We start from the raw sequence: 22,452 nt of genomic DNA, 5'->3' as shown, positions 1-22,452 counted from the left end.
AGCTAATGTGCTAATATATTTACTTTATTGTTATTGTTAATTAATAATTAATTGGTAATTAAATAATATTAATTAATTTTGGGTAAAGGAGTATTTTTAGGGTTCAGGGTCAGTTTTCAGTTTTTGGGTAAAGGTTTATTTTTAGGGTTTAGGGTCAGTTTTCAGTTTTTGGGTAAAGGGGTATTTTTAGGGTTCAGGGTCAGTTTTCAGTTTTTGGGTAAAGGGGTATTTTTAGGGTTCTGGGTCAGTTTTCAGTTTTTGGGTAAAGGGGTATTTTTAGGGTTCAGGGTCAGTTTTCAGTTCATGGGTAAAGGGGTATTTTTAGGGTTCAGGGTCAGTTTTCAGTTTTTGGGTAAAGGGGTATTTTTAGGGTTCAGGGTCAGTTTTCAGTTTTTGGGTAAAGGGGTATTTTTAGGGTTCAGGGTCAGTTTTCAGTTTTTGGGTAAAGGGGTATTTTTAGGGTCCAGGGTCAGTTATGGGTTTTTGGGGTACAGGGATATTTTTAGGGTTCAGGGTCAGTTTTGGGTTTTTGGGGTACAGGCGTACAGGGGAAAACAAAAAAATATTACATTAAATCAAATAAATAACATTAAAAAAAAAATTACATTAAATTATTAAGTGTTTTATTTATTTTAAATGTATATGTATTACTTTTAATTTTGTTTTAATATTTTTATTTAATATTTGTAAAATTATATGTATTTTAAAAATATTTTTACATTATTATTAATACATTTAAAAAAACGATATTTTTGATTCCGATATTTTTGTACTACGATATTATTTTTTTTATATTTTTGTACTTACCTTTATGAAGATAGGATTCCGATATTTTTGATGTCGATATTTTTGCTCCGATATTTTTGTATTTCGATATTCTGTCTGTCGATATTATGTCAGACATTCCAATTTAACACCCACATTTATCAATAAAGTAACAGGTGATTATTTTATGTTTGCAAAGGGCTTTCCACCACGCTGTAACACTTGTCACTGCATTTTTGGTAATGTTTGAGCAGTTTGAGCTAGAAACAAGGCTTTTTTGTTGGAATCTGCAGATTAGACAGCAGATGATGGATTATAGGGCTAATGCCGAAAATGTATAATTGTGCCAAGGTCGGTGCAGCCAAACAGTCGGATAATTCCAGTGGCCCTGCTTATACCTCTGGCTAGGTCCAGAAGTGCTCCTCAGTGATTCCTTCTTTTTTTTCTCATTGTGTTCATAATTTAGCTTCCATGGAAACGAGGAAGACTAAATCTGAGGTTACCACTCCACAACACACACTAGTATACCACATAATTCCTATACACTAAATACCACATACTTTCTATCCACATAATTTCACTGCACAACATACCACATAATTCCACAAAGTACATCCACTCCACTCCCAAAAACATTAGTAAACAACTTTTGGATTTAAGACGCTAATAGCTCTAACTCTTGCAAATGAGAGACCCATTTGTATTACATATGCTTCTTTAACTGGTAGTCATGTTTGCAGAGTGGTGGAGAAAGGGGGCTGGGCCTCCAAACATCGCACAGGAAATCTACAGAGTAGGACATACAGGAGACACCAGGAGGGTTACTTGGCCACCAAAGTCCCTCAGGAGTAAAGTGGACTTCATCCCCCAACCAGTACTGTGCCAGGAGGTGCATTTGCAGAGTAGTGGAGAAAGGTCAGCGTGGCCTCCGAAGACCTCTCAGCAACCCTCACTGTGTAGGACTTACTGGAGCTAGCAGGAGGGGTAGTTGGTCCCCAAGGTGAACTCTGGAGGCCAACTACCCTTCCTATTACCTCCAGGTAGTCCCACACAGCATGATTGCTAAGTTCTCATAGCAGGCCACGCCCCCGTTCTTCACCACTCAGTGAACGCACTTCCTGTCATGGTCTTGAATGAGGATTAAAGTCCCCTTGGCTGCTGGGGGACCTTAGGGGCCAACTAGCCTACCTGATACCTACAGTATGTCCCAGATAGTGGGATTGCTGAAAGGTGGACACACACAGGCCATGCCCCCTTTCTCCACCACGCTGTAAACATGCCTCCTGGCGCATTCTGGGTTGGGGGATTAAGTCCCCTTGAGCCCTTTATGGTTTCCAGGGGCCAACTAGCCCACCAGATACCTCCAGTAAGTTCCACATAGCTGGATTGCTGGGAGTGATCCGAGGCCACACCACCTTTTTACACCACTCTGCAAATGCCCCTTTTGGTGCACTGCTGGTTAGGGGATAAAATCCACTTTTGTCCTGAGGTCCTAAGATACTGGCAAAAGAAAAACGCTTTTTAAATAGAAACAAGTTCCTAACTATAACTACATACTGGCAACCGCCAGTAGGTAATATATATATATATTCTAACTTCCAAATGCCGATTTCCTCACCACTCATGCCGGCAGCCCTAACGGGATGACAAACCCCTTCAATACTCAGCACATGTCTCTTTAAAAATTGTCCAAGACGGTCAGGGCTCAATTTCAATTTCAATTGTTGCCTTCAAATGAAAACACGCTGAATAAAATTGAGCCGACCGTCTTGTACAATTTTTAAAGACAAGTGTGCTGAATATATATATATATATATATATATATATCTATATATATATATATATATATAGATATATATATATATAGATATATATATATATATCTATATATATATGTCCATATATATATAGATATATATAGATATATATATATATATATATATATATATATATATATATATATATATATATATATATATATATAGATATATATACATATATACATATATACATATATATAATTTGAATTTGTGCAATGAACCTTAGCGGGTTTTACCCACTGTGAGTGCTGTTTACTGTCCTTGAAATATATATATATATATATATATATATATATATATATATATATATATATATATATATCCACGAAAACCCCTCCAAATTGAAGAAGCAGAGGCCACGTGAAGGGATGAGATGGGAGCTTTACAAGTAAGTTTTCTGGCATAATGCATTTCGGCCGGTTCTGGCCTTCCTCAGATGCCGGTCCTTTCAGTATTCTCTTTTCCAACCGTTTTGATGCTTTCATGCACAGTTCTCATTGATGGACAACATTGCTCCGCCTCCAACCATTTCATCGTGCACCGACTGGTTGTTGCTTGGTCCTACCAGTCCCAGCATGCATCTCTCTGGCTAAGTGGTACGTGGCTTTTTGTTTGTAAAGTCCATGTGGTTTAGAGCAAATTGCGTGACAATTCACGGTGTGGATGTTTTTCAGAGTCCCAATTGGTGCAATGTCTTTATCCCCCTCGGGTCCCCTCGACGCTCCAACCTTTGAATTCGAGCTTCCACCAGGTAGGGGTAGGGATGGCCATGCACCCCATCCAATGTGTAATAACAGCCTGCTTCAACCGCAGCCACCCTTGTTTCTGTACGAATTCTCCGGCGGACCTGGGCTTACCGATACCTCGGAAAGAAAAAGGGCTGCAGAAGCAGCGTGCCAGTGATGCCTAGGTCAACTTTGCAGAGCGGGACCTCTGTAAGCATGTATCTGGTTCCCACGCACAATATCCACGGAAACCCCTCCAAGTTGAAGAAGCAGAGGCCATGTAAATGGATGAGATGGGAGCTTTATTCAGACAGCACAAGTAAGTTTTCTGGCATAATGCATATATATAAAAATTATGGGCGGATTTTGCGAATTCGCGATTTTTTTGGGGGGGCGAGTTCACGAGATTTTTTTTACTTGTTCGGGAATGCGAACTTGCGCATGCAATCGCAACAGTCGCGAACATGTTGTTTCCACTTAACCAGCCTGCTCGCGATGCCTTTTTCCTGTTTTGGGTCGCAATGACATGTTCGCATTCTCAATTTCCTGTTTCTGGTCGCAATGATGTGTTCGCGTTCGCAATTTCCTGTTTCGGGTCGCAATGACGTGTTCGCGATCGCAGCGTTGCTCGGCCAGCTACCAAAATCTCGCAGCGCACGCGAACAGGGAGGAAAGCTCATCAGCAAACGCAGAATCATGGTGCGTCAATGCCGCGCGCGCAAAATTGTATTTTTGAAGCGGGAACAAGCAAAATAAATTTGCCAACTCGCGAATTGCGAATTTTTGGGCAATTCGCGTTATTCGCGGATCGCGAAATTGCCAAAAATCCGCACATTCCGCGAGCGGAACAAATTTTCCGCCCATGTTTTATATATATTGTTGTGTTCGAAAAATCCCAAAAAAATATGGGATATAAATGGTCCCATGAGTGTTGGTATTCTTTACCCTGAGCCTGAATTGTTGCGTGGAGTCTGTCATCACGCTAGAGAGCACCCGGCCTTGAGTGAATGGGAACAAAAGACAGAAACTGGAACGTGAATATATATATTACCTGCTGGCGGTCGCCAGTAGGTAGTTACAGTTAGGACCTATTTTCCATAGGAAATATGCAACATTCTATTCCCAATATCTTTGGCGCCGATTGACGAATCTTCGCCAAATTTTCAGAATGTGTGGGGGGCTAAGGTTTCACGGTGATTCACCAAGCGATGGCTGAGAAAAAAAGGGGGTCCCAAAACATGTTTTCTCTATTCAATTTCCCATAGGAACCTTTAGCCTAGGGGGCAGGGTAGAAACACCCGACCCCCTAGGCCTGCTTATGGGGTCCCACAAGGACCCCCAGGGCCCCCCACTTTTTTCTTTTTTTAAATCAGCAAAATCCGTGCATGGTGCGCGGATCCTGCCAATAAAAAATGTCAGCGCTTCGTTGCTAATTAGACACCAGGGGGGCCTAGTCCCGGAGGCAATATGTTTTATGTAATGGGGGGTCAGAGGAGCCCTGGGGACCGTTACACCCTGGGGCTTTCCTGAATTATGTGGGGGGGTCTCAACCCCCCCAGCCTTGGAGACCGCCACCCCCGGGACTTCTTAAAACATGGGTGGGGGGCTCAAAGGCCCCCCAAGCCCTGGAGACCGTCACCCCCTGGGGCTTTACCAAATTATGTGTGAGGTGCTCACAGCCCCCCTAGCACTGCTGACCGCCACCCCCAGGGGCTTCAAAATATATGGTTGGGGGGCTCAAGGCCCCCCCAAGCCCGTGAACTGCCACCCCCCCAGGCTTTTTGAGAACATATGCGGGGGGCTCACAGCCCCCTGCAGCCCCGGGGACCGCCACCCGTGGGGCTGTTTTAAAAAAATATAACACCTGTGTGGGGGGGGGGCCCCGGGGACTGCCACCTCCGCGGGGCACTAAGAGTTTAAATTGGGTGGGCCGTTATGGACCCGCAAGCCCCGAGGGCCACCACCCCCAGGGCTTTGAAAATGTTGGTAGGGGGGCCACGTGGCCCTCCTCCTGGAGCCCTTGATTGCCATGTGGACCGCCATCCCCCAGGGCAGGCTCCAGCAGTGTCCCAGGGTGCCCACCCACGGGACACTGTAGTTTCTCATGGCTCCCGCCCTGCCATAGCAACCTTGGTTTGGATTTTGAGAGAGCAGGGAAACCTGCTCTCTCTTAACAGCTCCCCATGTGGAAAAACAATGCCGGCTCCCGCAGGAGGCGGGGAGTTGGCGGGACCGTGGGGGGATTTGGGACCTGTTAGACCTGGCATCTTTGGCGTGATTACCCCCATCTTTTTGCCTCTGCCTCCTGTATTTTTGATGCTGTGCTGGATTTCGTTTTTGCTGGTTTAGATGCTTTGGACACTCTGCCACTGCTGACCAGTGCCAGAGTGTAAGTGCTCCCTATGTAAATTGTTATTCTGATTGGATATACATGTTTGGCATATTTGTATCACCATGAAGTCCCTAGTAAAGTGCACTGGGTGTGCCAGGGCTGGTGATGGCAAATGCTACTAGTGGGCCTGCAGCACTGATTGTGCCACCCACAGGAGTAGCTCTAAAATGGTGTCTCAGGCCTGCCACTGCAGTGCCTATGGGCAGTTTAGAACTGCCATGCCCTCCTGGTCAGTGTCCCCACTGACCAGGCCTAACCCTTCCCTTTTCATGCACATCAGTCACCCCTATGGAAGGCCCAAGGTACCCCCCTGGGCAGGGTGCAGTGTATGTGAAAGGTAGAGCATGTACTAGTGCAGGTGACATGCTCTGGTAGTGAATTACAGCCATTTTCGTTTTTCACTATTGTAAGGCTATCTTGCTCCATAGGTTAACATGGGGGATGCTGGCTACAGTGGTTAACAGCATTTCTTCCCATAGGAACAAGATAGGACATAAGTATCTAGTATCCCTGAACTCAGAATTTAATAATACATCTTTTAGGAAAGGTGGTTTTTAAATCCTGTGTTTGAGAACAGCACTTTTAGAAAGTTGCTGTTCTCTTGTCTGACCCTTCTGTGTGCCTGGGCCTGTTTGTGTATTGACTGTCTGGTTTGTGAGTGACAGGGGCTGGGGAATCCCCCCAGAGGCTGGATGAGTCAGCACTAGGCTGAATGAAGCAATTGCAACCTGAGTGGTGGGAGGAGTTAGCACCTGGGCTGAATAGGGCTGTGCCTGCCTGCCACAATGCTGGCTCCACCTCCTGCTGGGCGGCTGAGGACCCTGCCCCTCACTCTGAAAGGAAAGATGCAGCCAGCAAAACAAAGTACTCAGGATCCACCCAGAACTGGTTCAGACCGGGCTCAGGGCCCACATGCACAGAGAGAACAAAGACTTTAGGGGTATAAGTACAGGACCCCTGACAACAGAAAATTAGATCATCCTGGAAATCAAGAAGGAACCTCTGCCAAGGAGAAAGCTGACTCTGAAGAAGGAAGACTGTCCTGCTGTTGCTCTGCTGGACTGACCTGCTGTTGCTTTGCTGCCAAGGAGAGAGGAAGGACTTTGCTGTGTGCTGTGTCCCCTGTCTTGAAGGAATCTCCAAGGGCCTGAGAAGAGCTGGCTCCCTGTTTTGAAGTCCCAGGAACAAAAGGACTTCACCCCCAGTTTCCCTGAACTCTGCTGAGAGAGTTCTGTCCTTCCTAGAGTGCTTGATCCAGTTGTGGGGCCTCTGGAAGTTGTACCTGAGCTGGGAAGCTTGAAACTAAGCTTGAGAGACTTTTGAAGCTGAAAAGTGTCGCATCGCTCGCTTGCGGAGCGCATCCCCGACAGTGCGAGAAGTTTCCCGCCGCTACGAAGGCCGAGATCGTCGCAGCGCCTGACGCCGCTGCCAGAGCCGTCGCATCCTTCGTTTGCGGGACGCACCAGACCGGTGCGGGAGAATCGAACATCGCTGCGAGTGTCGTCGCAGAGCCTGTCGTCGCTGGGTGAGATCACCGCACCGCTTGCTTGCGGACCGCATCACGTCGCTGCGAGCATCGTCGCAGAACCATCGCATCGAGGAGCTGCGAGAGAGAGGATCACCGCTGGACCGCGCATCGTCGCCCCGGAGATCGTCGCAGCCCCTACGAGATCGTCGCATCGTGCCTTTGCGAGAACAGACTTCCTACGGAACCTACGCACCGGAATCTACGCAAGCTGCCTTCCTCCCCATACAGACCGGATTCGTCGCAACACGCCCGCTGCTGCAGCGGGGCTGTCGCATCGCCTCCCCAGGGTCTCAGGAGTGACGCATCGCTTGTTTCCACCGCACCAGCTTCCTGCTTGTGGAACTTTGTTGCATCTAAAAGGTACTGTGAGTAAACGTGACGCAACTGTGAACTTTTCACGCATCTGTGGATTATTTTAACGCAACTTAAAGAACTTTGATTGCAACCTTAAGAACTCTTTTGAAACCATATCCTTGAACTGTGTATGTTGGATTTTTGTCGTTTTGGTCTTGTGTAGTTTAGAATAAATATCTTTTTTTTCCTAAACTGTTGTGGAATCAGTTTGTGGTGTTTTCACTGTATTACTGTGAGTGTTGGTACAAATACTTCACGCATTGCCTCTGGTTAGCCTAGACTGCTCAGGCCAAGCTACCTAGAGGGCGAGCAGGGGTTATCTAAGAGGGTTATCTCCTTGCCCTGACTAGAAGCAAGGGTCCCTATTTGGACAGTGGTACCTACCCCTGCCAACTAGAGACCCCCAGCTCTAACATTGGTGGTCAGGCGGTGGGATTTGAACTTGTATTTGTACTTGACCCACAGTAATTGGTGTACATCACTAGTGAGTGCAGACCACTACGCCACCGCATACTATTGGTTTTTGAGTTTTTGAATTCTATTGTTGAGTAACTCTTCGAAAAGCATCATGTCTCAGAATGGGAAGGCACCCAGTGAGAGGGCAGAAGCAGAATTAGAGTTTTGCATTGAAGATTTGTGTTCATACAAAGTTGAGCAACTGAGGAAATTCTGCCTTGAGTTTGAGTGCCCCATAAAAAGCGCCTACAGAAAGGAGGAGCTACAGAGAATCTTGAGAGCCCATTGGGAGGCACAAGAGGGAAATGATGTGGATGTAGAAAATGGTTTTCAAAGCAAAGATCTGCCAGTGGGCAGAGTAGGCTCAGGAGCTGGCAGCAACCACTCCGGTAGGGGCCTCACCCCAGAAGAGTTACAGGAAAATCAGAGAATGAGAGAATATGACTTGGAAGTCATGAAAATGAAACTGAGGCAATTGGAATTGGAGAAAGAAAGGGCAGCGGAAGACAAGAGAGAGGCCCGTGCCCTAGAGGAAAAGAAATTGCTTTTGGCTCATGAGTTGAGACTGAAAGAGCTGGATCTGAAAAACAAGGAGGTGGATGCCAGTTCAAATGGTGGCAGCGCGCAGCCAGTGCATGGGGGTAAAGTATATATTCCCAAGGACCTGGTACAGAATTACCATAGGAGTGAGGATATTTATGCCTGGTTCACTTTGTATGAAATTGCATTGAAGATGAATGATGTGCCTGATAAGTATTGGGGGGCGGGCCTGTGGAAACATTTTGAGGCTTCTGGGAGGAGTGCTCTAGAGCCCTTAGAGTTGACAGGTGCCATGACCTACCCCAATATGAAGGAGGCCTTATGTCTCAGGTATGGCCTTACTCCAGAGCAGTACAGACTGCAGTTTAGAAACTCCAAGAAGAAAGAGTCTGAGACCTGGATGGAGTGTGTGAATGGGTACTCGCGTGCACTGGAAGGTTGGATGAAGGGCAGTAAAGTAACTGATTTGAAGGGGTTGTTGCATTTAATCAGTTGGGAGCACTTGAGTAGTCTTTGTGTTCCAGAGCTGCGCCAGCATCTTTTAGACAGCAAGCTGACAGACCCCATTGAGCTTGCTAAGGAGGCGGACCGCTGGACCAGCACCAGGGTCCACAGAGGAATTGTGGGTACCACAGCCAAAGGTGGGCAGGGTCCCCAGCAGAAGAGTGGGGGGGACAAGGGTAACCAAAAGGAGTTCTCACAAGGGCCCCAAAATAGTTCCCAGGAAAAGGATTCCCAACCCCCCAAATCTAAACAGCCATGGCCCTCTAAGGGCAGGCGGGACAATAGAGACAGGAGGAATAACCAGGGTCCTCCTACCTGCTATCACTGCAATGAGGTGGGCCATATTGCTCCAAAATGTCCCAAGAAGAAGCCCGCACCCACTGGTGCTCCCGCCCCAGCGTTAGCTAGTGTAGCTTTGGGTGGGGATTTGGTTTCTAGTGACTGGGGAGAGCTAACAGTTATGACCCTTGTCTCTCTAGGAGACCGAGAGATGGTCCAGGAAACCTTACTGCCCTCTAACACTAAGAAATATGGGCAGAAGGTGACCATCAATGGGAGGGAGGTTGAGGCTCTGAGAGACACCGGAGCCAGTGTGACATCCGTGAGGTGTCAGTGGGTGTCTGACGAGCAAATCATCCCTGGCGTACTCCGCCCTGTAGTGGCCGCTGACAGCTCAGTGCGCCTATGCAAGCTGGCGAAGGTTTCCTTTGAATGGGGAGGAGTCTCTGGTCTTCTGGAGGTAGTTGTCAGTGATGCCTTGCCTGTAGACTGTCTGTTAGGCAACGACCTGGAGAGTTCTCCATGGAAGGACATAGAACACCGAACTCACTTGGAGATGTGGGGTCTGCCTACGTGGATCTGCGTGACCACGCGGGCTATGGCAGCCAGTAAGGGTGAATCAGCAGAACTGGAGCCTGAAACAGTGGCCCAGAGACCTGTCAGGAGAGGAAGAGGCAGAGGGCTCGGGAAACCAGCCCCAGCCATTCCCACGGTCCAGGAGGAAGCAGAACCTGAGGGGGATGCCCTGGAACCTACAGGGGAACAGGTAGCCGAACTGGGAGACCTACCTGAGCTGACCCATTGGCAGCAAGAAGGTGGTCCCTCCAGGGAGGAGTTCTGCCAGGCGCAGAAGGAATGCCCTTCCCTCATTGGTCTGCGGCAACAGGCTGTAGATCAGGCAGCAGGTGGAGCAGTCAAAGATCACTATGTCTACTGGGAAGGTGACCTACTTTATAGCGAGCCTAAGTTTGCTGAGCCCGGTGCAGCCCGTGTGCTGGTGGTACCCGAGCGCTTCAGAAACTTCCTAATGGGTCTGGCTCATGACGTGCCTCTCGCAGGACATCTGGGGCAAGACAAGACCCTGAACCGGCTTGTCACCCACTTCCACTGGCCCCAGATGAGAAAGCACGTTGGTTCCTTTTGCAGATCTTGCCAAACCTGTCAAGCTAGTGGCAAGACTGGAATGAAGTTGAAGGCCCCCCTTCAACCCTTCCCAGTGGTGAGCACCCCTTTCGAGCGGGTGGGCATAGATATCGTAGGGCCCCTGGACCCCAAGACAGCCTTAGGCAACAGGTTCATCCTGGTCTTGGTGGACCATGCCACCCGGTACCCGGAAGCAGTCCCTCTCAGGACAATCACAGCACCCGTGGTGGGCCGTGCATTGATGGGGATCTTTTCCCGTGTGGGGTTCCCCAGAGAGGTGGTCTCCGACCGGGGTACCAACTTCATCTCTAGGTACATGAAGTCTCTGTGGGAGGAGTGTGGGGTAACTTATAAGTTCACCACTCCTTACCACCCTCAAGGAAATGGGCTGGTTGAAAGGTTCAACCGGACCCTGAAAGGTATGATTATGGGCCTAGCGGAGCCCATGAGACGGAAGTGGGACGTCTTGTTACCATGCCTGTTGTTTGCCTACAGGGAGGTGCCTCAGAAGTCCTTAGGGTTCAGTCCCTTTGAACTCCTGTATGGCCACCCTGTCAGAGGACCTCTCTCACTGGTGAAGGAGGGTTGGGAAAAGTCCCGTGGGAAAACCCCCCAGGATGTGTTCAGCTATGTGCTGGCCATCCGCAACCAGACACAACGCTTCAGGAAACTCGCTCAGGCGAACCTAGAAGCAAGCCAGGAAGAAATGAAAAGATGGTACGATCAGAATACCACTCTGGTCGAATTTCAACCTGGGCAGAAAGTGTGGGTGATGGCGCCAGTGGAGCCTTGCGCGCTCCAAGACAAGTGGTCTGGGCCATACGAGGTGGTGGAAAGGAAGAGTGAGGTAACCTACCTGGTTAACCTGAAAACTCCCAGGCAGCCCCTGAGAGTTTTGCACGTGAACCGCCTCAAACCACACTTTGAGAGGTCTGAAGTAACCATGCTCCTGGCTACAGATGCAGGAATGGAAGAGGATAGTGATCCTCTCCCTGACCTCCTGGCAGTCAAAGAGCAAGATGGGTCAGTAGATGGTGTGGTCCTCTCGCCCACTCTGACCCCAGAACAGCAGAGTGACTGTCGCCAAGTGTTGGGTCAGTTCTCCTCTCTGTTCTCCCTGACCCCAGGAGTCACCAACTGGTGCGTCCATGACGTGGACACTGGAGACAGTCTGCCTGTGAAGCAAAAATTTTACAGGGTAGCTGACAAGGTCAGGGCCAGCATCAAGGAAGAGGTTTCCAAGATGTTGGCGCTAGGGGTGATTGAGCCCTCCAGCAGCCCCTGGGCTAGCCCAGTGGTCTTGGTTCCCAAGAAAGCTGCTACCCCCGGTGGCCCTCCAGAACTCCGGTTTTGCGTGGACTACCGTGGGCTCAATGCGGTCACGAAGACTGACGCACACCCTATCCCCAGAGCTGATGAGCTCGTGGATCGGTTGGGAGCTGCCAAGTACCTCAGTACATTTGATTTGACTTCGGGGTACTGGCAGATTGCCTTAACTGATGGGGCCAAAGAGAGGTCAGCATTTTCAACGCCAGAGGGGCACTTCCAGTTCCGTGTCATGCCCTTTGGGTTGAAGAATGCCCCTGCCACATTCCAGAGACTGGTTAACCAGGTACTGTCCGGGCTGGAGGAATTCAGCGCCGCATACCTGGATGACATTGCTGTGTTCAGCTCCACGTGGGAGGGACACCTGCAACACCTCTGCGAAGTGTTGAAGGCTCTGCAAAAGGCAGGCCTCACTATCAAGGCCAGCAAGTGCCAGATAGGGCAGGGATCTGTGGTGTATTTGGGACACCAGGTGGGGAGCGGCCAGGTGGCGCCCCTACAGGCTAAGATTGATACCATTCTGGCTTGGGAGCCCCCCAAGACCCAGACAGAGGTGAGAGCCTTTTTAGGACTCACCGGGTATTACAGACGGTTTGTCAAGGGATATGGCACCATTGTCGCCCCCTTGACAGAACTCACTTCCAAGAAGTTGCCCAAAAGAGTTGACTGGACTGACGCCTGCCAAACTGCTTTTGATGCCCTGAAAACTGCGATGTGCACAGCACCGGTGCTCAAGGCACCTGACTTTTCCAGTGAGTTCATAGTTCAGACGGACGCTTCAGAGCATGGTGTGGGAGCAGTACTCTCACAAGCCACTGAGGAGAATGGAGACCAGCCAGTAGCTTTCATTAGTCGGAGACTACTCCCCAGGGAGCAGAAGTGGAGTGCGATTGAAAGGGAGGCTTTTGCTGTGGTCTGGGCTCTGAAAAAGTTGAGGCCCTACCTGTTTGGGACTCACTTCCGTGTTCAGACCGACCACAGGCCCCTCAGGTGGTTAATGCACATGAGGGGCGAGAATCCAAAACTGTTGAGGTGGTCCATCTCCCTACAGGGAATGGACTTTACGGTGGAACACCGCCCTGGTACAGAACACGCCAACGCTGATGGTCTGTCCAGGTTTTTCCGCCTTAGTGAAGAGAACTCCCAAGAGGGTGGGTAGTTCTCCCCACTTTCAGCTGGAGGGGACACGTGTTAGACCTGGCATCTTTGGCGTGATTACCCCCATCTTTTTGCCTCTGCCTCCTGTATTTTTGATGCTGTGCTGGATTTCGTTTTTGCTGGTTTAGATGCTTTGGACACTCTGCCACTGCTGACCAGTGCCAGAGTGTAAGTGCTCCCTATGTAAATTGTTATTCTGATTGGATATACATGTTTGGCATATTTGTATCACCATGAAGTCCCTAGTAAAGTGCACTGGGTGTGCCAGGGCTGGTGATGGCAAATGCTACTAGTGGGCCTGCAGCACTGATTGTGCCACCCACAGGAGTAGCTCTAAAATGGTGTCTCAGGCCTGCCACTGCAGTGCCTATGGGCAGTTTAGAACTGCCATGCCCTCCTGGTCAGTGTCCCCACTGACCAGGCCTAACCCTTCCCTTTTCATGCACATCAGTCACCCCTATGGAAGGCCCAAGGTACCCCCCTGGGCAGGGTGCAGTGTATGTGAAAGGTAGAGCATGTACTAGTGCAGGTGACATGCTCTGGTAGTGAATTACAGCCATTTTCGTTTTTCACTATTGTAAGGCTATCTTGCTCCATAGGTTAACATGGGGGATGCTGGCTACAGTGGTTAACAGCATTTCTTCCCATAGGAACAAGATAGGACATAAGTATCTAGTATCCCTGAACTCAGAATTTAATAATACATCTTTTAGGAAAGGTGGTTTTTAAATCCTGTGTTTGAGAACAGCACTTTTAGAAAGTTGCTGTTCTCTTGTCTGACCCTTCTGTGTGCCTGGGCCTGTTTGTGTATTGACTGTCTGGTTTGTGAGTGACAGGGGCTGGGGAATCCCCCCAGAGGCTGGATGAGTCAGCACTAGGCTGAATGAAGCAATTGCAACCTGAGTGGTGGGAGGAGTTAGCACCTGGGCTGAATAGGGCTGTGCCTGCCTGCCACAATGCTGGCTCCACCTCCTGCTGGGCGGCTGAGGACCCTGCCCCTCACTCTGAAAGGAAAGATGCAGCCAGCAAAACAAAGTACTCAGGATCCACCCAGAACTGGTTCAGACCGGGCTCAGGGCCCACATGCACAGAGAGAACAAAGACTTTAGGGGTATAAGTACAGGACCCCTGACAACAGAAAATTAGATCATCCTGGAAATCAAGAAGGAACCTCTGCCAAGGAGAAAGCTGACTCTGAAGAAGGAAGACTGTCCTGCTGTTGCTCTGCTGGACTGACCTGCTGTTGCTTTGCTGCCAAGGAGAGGGGAAGGACTTTGCTGTGTGCTGTGTCCCCTGTCTTGAAGGAATCTCCAAGGGCCTGAGAAGAGCTGGCTCCCTGTTTTGAAGTCCCAGGAACAAAAGGACTTCACCCCCAGTTTCCCTGAACTCTGCTGAGAGAGTTCTGTCCTTCCTAGAGTGCTTGATCCAGTTGTGGGGCCTCTGGAAGTTGTACCTGAGCTGGGAAGCTTGAAACTAAGCTTGAGAGACTTTTGAAGCTGAAAAGTGTCACATCGCTCGCTTGCGGAGCGCATCCCCGACAGTGCGAGAAGTTTCCCGCCGCTACGAAGGCCGAGATCGTCGCAGCGCCTGACGCCGCTGCCAGAGCCGTCGCATCCTTCGTTTGCGGGACGCACCAGACCGGTGCGGGAGAATCGAACATCGCTGCGAGTGTCGTCGCAGAGCCTGTCGTCGCTGGGTGAGATCACCGCACCGCTTGCTTGCGGACCGCATCACGTCGCTGCGAGCATCGTTGCAGAACCATCGCATCGAGGAGCTGCGAGAGAGAGGATCACCGCTGGACCGCGCATCGTCGCCCCGGAGATCGTCGCAGCCCCTACGAGATCGTCGCATCGTGCCTTTGCGAGAACAGACTTCCTACGGAACCTACGCACCGGAATCTACGCAAGCTGCCTTCCTCCCCATACAGACCGGATTCGTCGCAACACGCCCGCTGCTGCAGCGGGGCTGTCGCATCGCCTCCCCAGGGTCTCAGGAGTGACGCATCGCTTGTTTCCACCGCACCAGCTTCCTGCTTGTGGAACTTTGTTGCATCTAAAAGGTACTGTGAGTAAACGTGACGCAACTGTGAACTTTTCACGCATCTGTGGATTATTTTAACGCAACTTAAAGAACTTTGATTGCAACCTTAAGAACTCTTTTGAAACCATATCCTTGAACTGTGTATGTTGGATTTTTGTCGTTTTGGTCTTGTGTAGTTTAGAATAAATATCTTTATTTTCCTAAACTGTTGTGGAATCAGTTTGTGGTGTTTTCACTGTGTTACTGTGAGTGTTGGTACAAATACTTCACGCATTGCCTCTGGTTAGCCTAGACTGCTCAGGCCAAGCTACCTAGAGGGCGAGCAGGGGTTATCTAAGAGGGTTATCTCCTTGCCCTGACTAGAAGCAAGGGTCCCTATTTGGACAGTGGTACCTACCCCTGCCAACTAGAGACCCCCAGTTCTAACAGGACCCCTCCACAGTCCCCAAAGGAGAGGGCCAACCCCTGGGGATGGGGTACCTGGGGCTATAAGTGGCCCGGGAGGGGGGCCACATGGCCCCAAAATAAAAAAAATTAAAATAACAAAAAAATACAACTGTAAACAATAAATTGGTAACAAGGATAAGGGGCGCACAGCAATGAGTATGGCTAAGTTTAAGATTCAAGAATAATGACAGTGATTGCTACTAGGCAGAAAAGGAAGGTTACCAAACTTCCTTAAGTATCCTGGACTAGTCCAAGATGTAAACTAATTCTAGATTCCTACCGAGCAATCTTTCAACTTCGTATATTCAGAAGAAATCACAGTGTGATATTTACATCAAAAAATTATTACTAGATCACTAGTATAAGAGCAAAAGTCCCAATTCTCTTCCAGTAAGCATGCAGACACCCGAGTCTTGAAATACGTCTGGTCCAAGTTTATTCCAAGTTTCAAAGTTCAATCCAAATCTTCCTTGATTCAATCATAGAGTCTATTCAATTCCAATTCAATTCCAAAGTTCATTCCAATTATTCAACAAAGTTCAAAGAACATCCACTGCAGCCAACACGTGTTTCGTTGGGCATTAATCTCATGCCAACCAACTTCCTCAGGGCTAAGCCGATACTAGGTAACAGGCGGAGATACACGCCGAAACCGGAGCCGGGTTATAGACCCGAGAGTTAAATACGAGAAATAAAACGGATATTACGGGACCAGAGACTTAGATAATTCCATACCGAGATATAGGTAAGATTCGCAGAGGACAATTACACTGTTATCAATTAATATCAACGTGGAAGTAAAGAAGTGCAGAGATATAGTAAAGTCTTTGCACAAATTTTGCTGAAAGGATCTTGAGATTGGAGAATACTGGCTTATTGCTTAGCCCTGAGGAAGTTGGTTGGCATGAGATTAATGCCCAACGAAACACGTGTTGGCTGCAGTGGATGTTCTTTGAACTTTGTTGAATAATTGGAATGAACTTTGGAATTGAATTGGAATTGAATAGACTCTATGATTGAATCAAGGAAGATTTGGATTGAACTTTGAAACTTGGAATAAACTTGGACCAGACGTATTTCAAGACTCGGGTGTCTGCATGCTTACTGGAAGAGAATTGGGACTTTTGCTCTTATACTAGTGATCTAGTAATAATTTTTTGATGTAAATATCACACTGTGATTTCTTCTGAATATACGAAGTTGAAAGATTGCTCGGTAGGAATCTAGAATTAACAAAAAAATACAAAGGCCGTCCCCGGGGGATGGGGTCACCGGGGCCGTAAATGGCCTAAGGAGGGGGGCAAAGCAGCCCCCCTCCAAAAAGATTATTTAAAAAACAAATGAACCATGCCTCGGGGGATGGGGTCACATATTACATCACTCATGACATGGTCAGTGACATCACTCATGACATCACTGATGACATCTCAAATGACATAACTGATGACATCATCCTTGTGATAGAGTGGCAGACCTCCTCTCACCCTGATATAACCTTTGATACACACCTTCAAAAACAGAAACTAACATTTTCAAAAAATGGACATACCAATACCAGTTACAACAACGTATTCAGTAATTCCAAGATCTACATACACATCCACTCATTCACCAACAGTTCTCTATAGTCAGTCAGACATGTACTCACTCATCATATGTACTGATATACCTATACATCCTGTTACACACCACCACTCATTCATAGAGTTACTCACTCACATAGTCACTCATGCTAATAAAGAATCAAAAATCCATTTACTTGCATATACAGTTAATCCTGGGCGAAGCACTACGCTACGCTCGCGTAGTTTGCGAAGTTTGCGCAACTTCGCACTACGCGAGTTGCACGTAGCACAGTGCGTAGCGTAGTGCAGCGGTCATTTTTTGCTTGTTCGCGGTCCTCAACGTGATGTTCGTGACCGCGAGCAAGCGAAATGACATCCCGGCAAGATTCTCAACGCGGGGAGGTCAGGTTTCTCATTGCGAGTGGTTGCGCATGCTTGCGACTGCTCGCAATGAGAAACTACCAGTTTGCGTTGAGAAAGCTGCCGCTCGAGTAAAAATCTACTCGAGCAGCAGAAAACTACAGCTCGCACTGTGCAAGATGCCATTTTCAATGATTGCACAGTGCCGGATGCTTGTCCGCACTGTGCAATCATTGAAAACTCATGTTGCACAGTGCGAACATGCTACTACGCAGCTCGCGTAGTGCTACGTGAAGTTCGCGTAGTGCGAAGTGCACTACGCGTAGCGCTACTTCGCGAACTACGCCCACCCTTATATACAGTGATGCACACTCCACTACACTTACTTCTACAGAAACGTACACATACTTACTCTCTTAAACAATCAATTATAGAAACACATACTCATTTTTACAGGAACTCTTCCAATCTCTCACTCTCACATATACACACTTATATACATCAATACTCACATATACTAGTTTAAAACATATGTAGTTACTCATAAATACACTATTGAGACAGTCCTTCACACACTAACACTCCCATACACACACTCATCCACCTATACAGTCCTGCACACATACTCTCTTCAACACATACAAACAGTGAGTCACTCAGTCATGCATCTATGCACTAAGTAATACCCCCACCGAACCATAAAGACGTTCAGACACTCATAATGGTACTCAGAAAAACAATTAATAACCCATATAGACACTCATGTAGCTTCTCACCAACCCATGCAGCCACTTATACACAAAGTGAGAGACTGATACAGATATTTACATATTTTAACATTACTCGCTAACCCATGTATTCACTAAGATACACTTAGTCAGCTATACAATACATTTTACAAAAAAAATCCATTTAGACACTTATTTACCCATTTATTCTTACATCGACTTTGAGATATACATATATAAAAAATATTTACTTTTCAGACAGACACACATTCACTGTATGATGTCATCAGTGATGTCTTTTGAGATGTCATCAGTGATGTCATGAGTGATTTCACTGACCATGTCATGAGTGATGTATTATGTGACGTCATCAGCAGTGCATTGCAGGCGCGCAAGTTATAGTTAGCTGAACTAACTATAACGGGGGAATTTCTATGGTTTTGAATGAGTGAAATGTCCGGCTAACTATAACGCCCCTGAAACCTATGGTTTTTTCAGTGAATATATATATATATACATATATACGTGTATATATATATATATACACTTCAGGAGACCTGGAAGCTCCATCTTGCTACTGGCCGCTGGTGGCTTGCTCCAAGGGAGATTTCCACCCTGTATTGATTATTTTCATTTTATATATTTATTTATTTATTTCCATATGCCCAGCAGCTGCATCATATGCTTTTCTGCTTTTGCACAGCATCCATACCACACTTTAAAGCATACTATACTGCCTTCATCATTCCAAAATGTCCGCCCGCTATCTTGGAAAGTTAATAAGAAAGTATAAGGCAAAAAATAATGTAAGGTTGAGACCATACACCACAGCCAGCTTGGAATGATTATGAATAGAATAAAAGAATAAGATGGCTGCCTGCGAGTGCACATGTGTGTAGCAATCTTCAATTCTTGTTTTTTTGTTTCAAAACTTTAAAATAGCATAACAGATTGGATGTTGTGTATGCATATTTCTGGAACCCGGCAACCTTTTGGGCTACAAAAAAGAATATATAATATATATATATGTTAATGAGCTATGACAAAGGACAGTGGATCTGCTACATTAGTAGACCTGGATGTTGCCGCGCGGTGTTCATCAGTTGCTTGTACTGAAAGCTGACAGCGCAACCCACTGGGAAGTTATTTTAAATTAATTCACTGGACTGCTTGACGGCTCACATGGGCAAAACAAGGCTGCACTGCGAGGACCAGTAGGCTGTGCGAGCGACCGTACCCACTGGGGCAGGGAACTCATTTAAATTGAAACGGACCATTGATTTCGCACACCAGTGTTAATGAGCCTATGACAAAAGGCAAGGGGCCCGAAATGCATCGGCTGGACTAATATGCAGTGCGCTTCCATTCTACTTGCACTGCAGCCCTGATTACATCTGAAGAGCTATTTTTACCCATGTGTGGGCTCCTTCATTTGAGGCAACTCTTGTGGATTATATATATGTTCACTGTAAAAACCATAGGTTTCACATATGTTATAGTTAGGAATTAGCATTTAAAAAACCTTAGAAATTCACTGAAAAAAACATAGGTTTTCAGGGGTGTCATAGTTAGCTGGACATTTCACTCATACAAAACCATTGAAATTCCTCTTTTATAGTTAGTAGTAACTGTAACTCGCGTGCCCGCAATCCACTGCTGATGATGTCACATATAACATCATTCATGACATAGTCAGTGACATCACTGATGACATCTTAAATGAAATTACTTATGACATCATCCAGTGAATGTGGTTTGCTACCATAATTAAATAAGTATTATATACATAGGAATCTGCATTGAAGACAGAGTGAATGTATAAGTGACTGGATGAACAATTTAGTAGCACTTGAATTGACTGTCTAAGTCCCTAATTTAAAGTGTCTCACTAAATATAAGGAATAGTGATTTAACTGTGTGAATATCTGTATCACTCTGTCTCTTGTTGTGTAAACTATTGTATAAGTTGATTACTAGCTATGTAAACTTTATATTATGTATTAATTAGTTAAGTTAGTATTTGTATGGGATACTAAATGTGTGTGTGGTTGGGTGGGAGATGTATGTGACTGTTCAAAGATGTGTAAATAGTTGATTTAGTAGATATATGAGGTTAACTCCTTAGCCGCGGCGGTAATTCCACTGCGGCGCTGGGAAATGGAGGGGCCGCGCAGCGCTGCCATGCTCCTGACGGAACCACTCCGTCACGAGCCACGGGCACCCTGTGCTTGTGACGGAGTGGTTCTGTCACGGCCCCACCCACTCAATTGAACGCGCCGTGCAGGCGCGGAATTGATGCCGCGCAGGTGCGGCGGCCGTGCTGTGACGAAACCACTCTGTCACCAGCACAGCTCGTCCGTGGCTGGTGACGGAGTGGTTCTGTCACCAGCGCTCAAGGGATTAAGACTGTTTGTGGAAACAGTTGTATCATTGAGAAATGTATTTAATGATCAACACACCCATAAAAAGACTCAGTCACCCAAATAACTGTTTCCACTAACAGTCTTAATCCCTTGAGCGCTGGTGACGGAACCACTCCGTCACCAGCCACGGACGAGCTGTGCTGGTGACGGAGTGGTTTCGTCACAGCCCGGCCGCCGCACCTGCGCGGCATCAATTCCGCGCCTGCACGGCGCGTTCAATTGAGTGGGTGGGGCCGTGACAGAACCACTCCGTCACAAGAGAGTAGAAATTAAACACAGTGTATGTGACAGTTGTTCTACATAAATAAGTAGACATAACAGTCAGACATTGTCTGAGTGACTGTATGGAAAACTGTATACTTGTAATACTGATTTTATAACACACTAAGTATGAGTTAGTATCTATTTAAATAAATAAAATGGTGTTTGTAAGAGTGTGTAGCTGAGTAAATGTAAGTATAATGAATGATTTGCTTAATTGAGTATGATGATGTTGGGATTCAGGGGGGGCAGGTGCCTTCTGTCTAGTTCCCCGTCCTCCGGTTTTATTTACGTGTACCAAGTGCATGCATGAATTCATGGACGCTCCCTTGGGCTCGCTTTAAATGGGCCTGCCTCCAGGAAACTGTTGCTTGGTTTCTATGATGGTCCCTTGCCTTGGGATTTCCTGTTCCTGTTTCCCTACCTTGTTCCTTCTCTAGTGAGGTCCACGGCTGTTGGCCTCTGGTGGGTTGTTTGTTGACATCCCTTCCTCACTTTTTTATTATTGTTTTTCTGGGTTTTTGGTTTTTTGTGAACATTCAGTGGGGACCTTCTTTGTTAATGGGTGACGCCAGGGGACACGCGGCTGCGTGTTCCATCAAGAGCTGGGCGTCTCGACTTCCTGGTCTTTTGTAGACCAACCGCCTTGTTGTGTATCTTTTGGGTGGTTTCACGAAGGGGCTGAACAACGGCCGTTTTTTGTGCTACCTTCGTGTTTTTAGATTACAGGGGTTTTTTGGGTGTCTTCCTAGTTTTGTGGACACCTTTTTTACCCTATCTTACCATATTACTTTCTTTCTCTTGTTTGTGCCACCCCCTTTGTTACTCTCGGTGTTTTCCGAGGGGGCGTGGTTGGTCTGGGTTACCAAGTGGAAAACTATTAAGAAAAGTAGACAATTGTTTCCTGTTTTGTTTGAGCTACTCCTGAGCAGTGACTGGGGTAAGCTGGGAAGTTGGTGAGTTCGTGTGTGTACTTGGCACATATTGGGCGGGTTAGGTGTGTCTAATCTTGTTCCCCTTTTCTTTTTAAGGTCTTGGCTGGGGTCAAGTAGTCCACTACTGGGGGATCCGAAGAGACACGCTGCATTCCCCAAGACTTTGTGTTTCCCTGTTTTGTTTACCCACCCTCTCCCTGCGTCGTGTTCTCCATCACCTGGAGTATACTTGCGGGTGTTGGGGAGTCACGGCAGGTGTAGGGGATTGGGACATTCTTCACTCCTGCGGTGTTTGGCTGGTTGGCAGGCGGAACAGATGACTATATAAATTAATAAAATGTGTGCTGTTGGGTAATTTCAATATAAGTCTATAAGTATATTTAATAGTGTTATAGTGATCTTTGTCAGCATGTATTAGAAAATATATATGTAAGTGTTCAGATGTGTGTGTACATCTACAAAGCAGTGAGTGGGTTTTAGAAAGTTATGTTGGTGTGTCATTCTTTTAAAAATTGTACTTTATATTTTTTAGTGAGTGATGAAAAGTTATAGTAGTGTATGATCAGGTGTATCAGATTGTCACATGGATGATGTCATCAGTGATGTCATCAGTGATGTCATTTGAGATGTCATCAGTGATGTCATCAGTGATGTCACTGACTATGTCATGAATGATGAAATATGTGACATCATCAGCAGTGGA

Source organism: Lissotriton vulgaris, chromosome 2_1 (genome assembly GCF_964263255.1).
Source record: "Lissotriton vulgaris chromosome 2_1, aLisVul1.2, whole genome shotgun sequence".
Lineage (NCBI taxonomy): Eukaryota > Metazoa > Chordata > Amphibia > Caudata > Salamandridae > Lissotriton > Lissotriton vulgaris.
The sequence above is the reverse complement of the archived record's forward strand: the minus strand, read 5'-3'. Positions refer to the sequence as shown.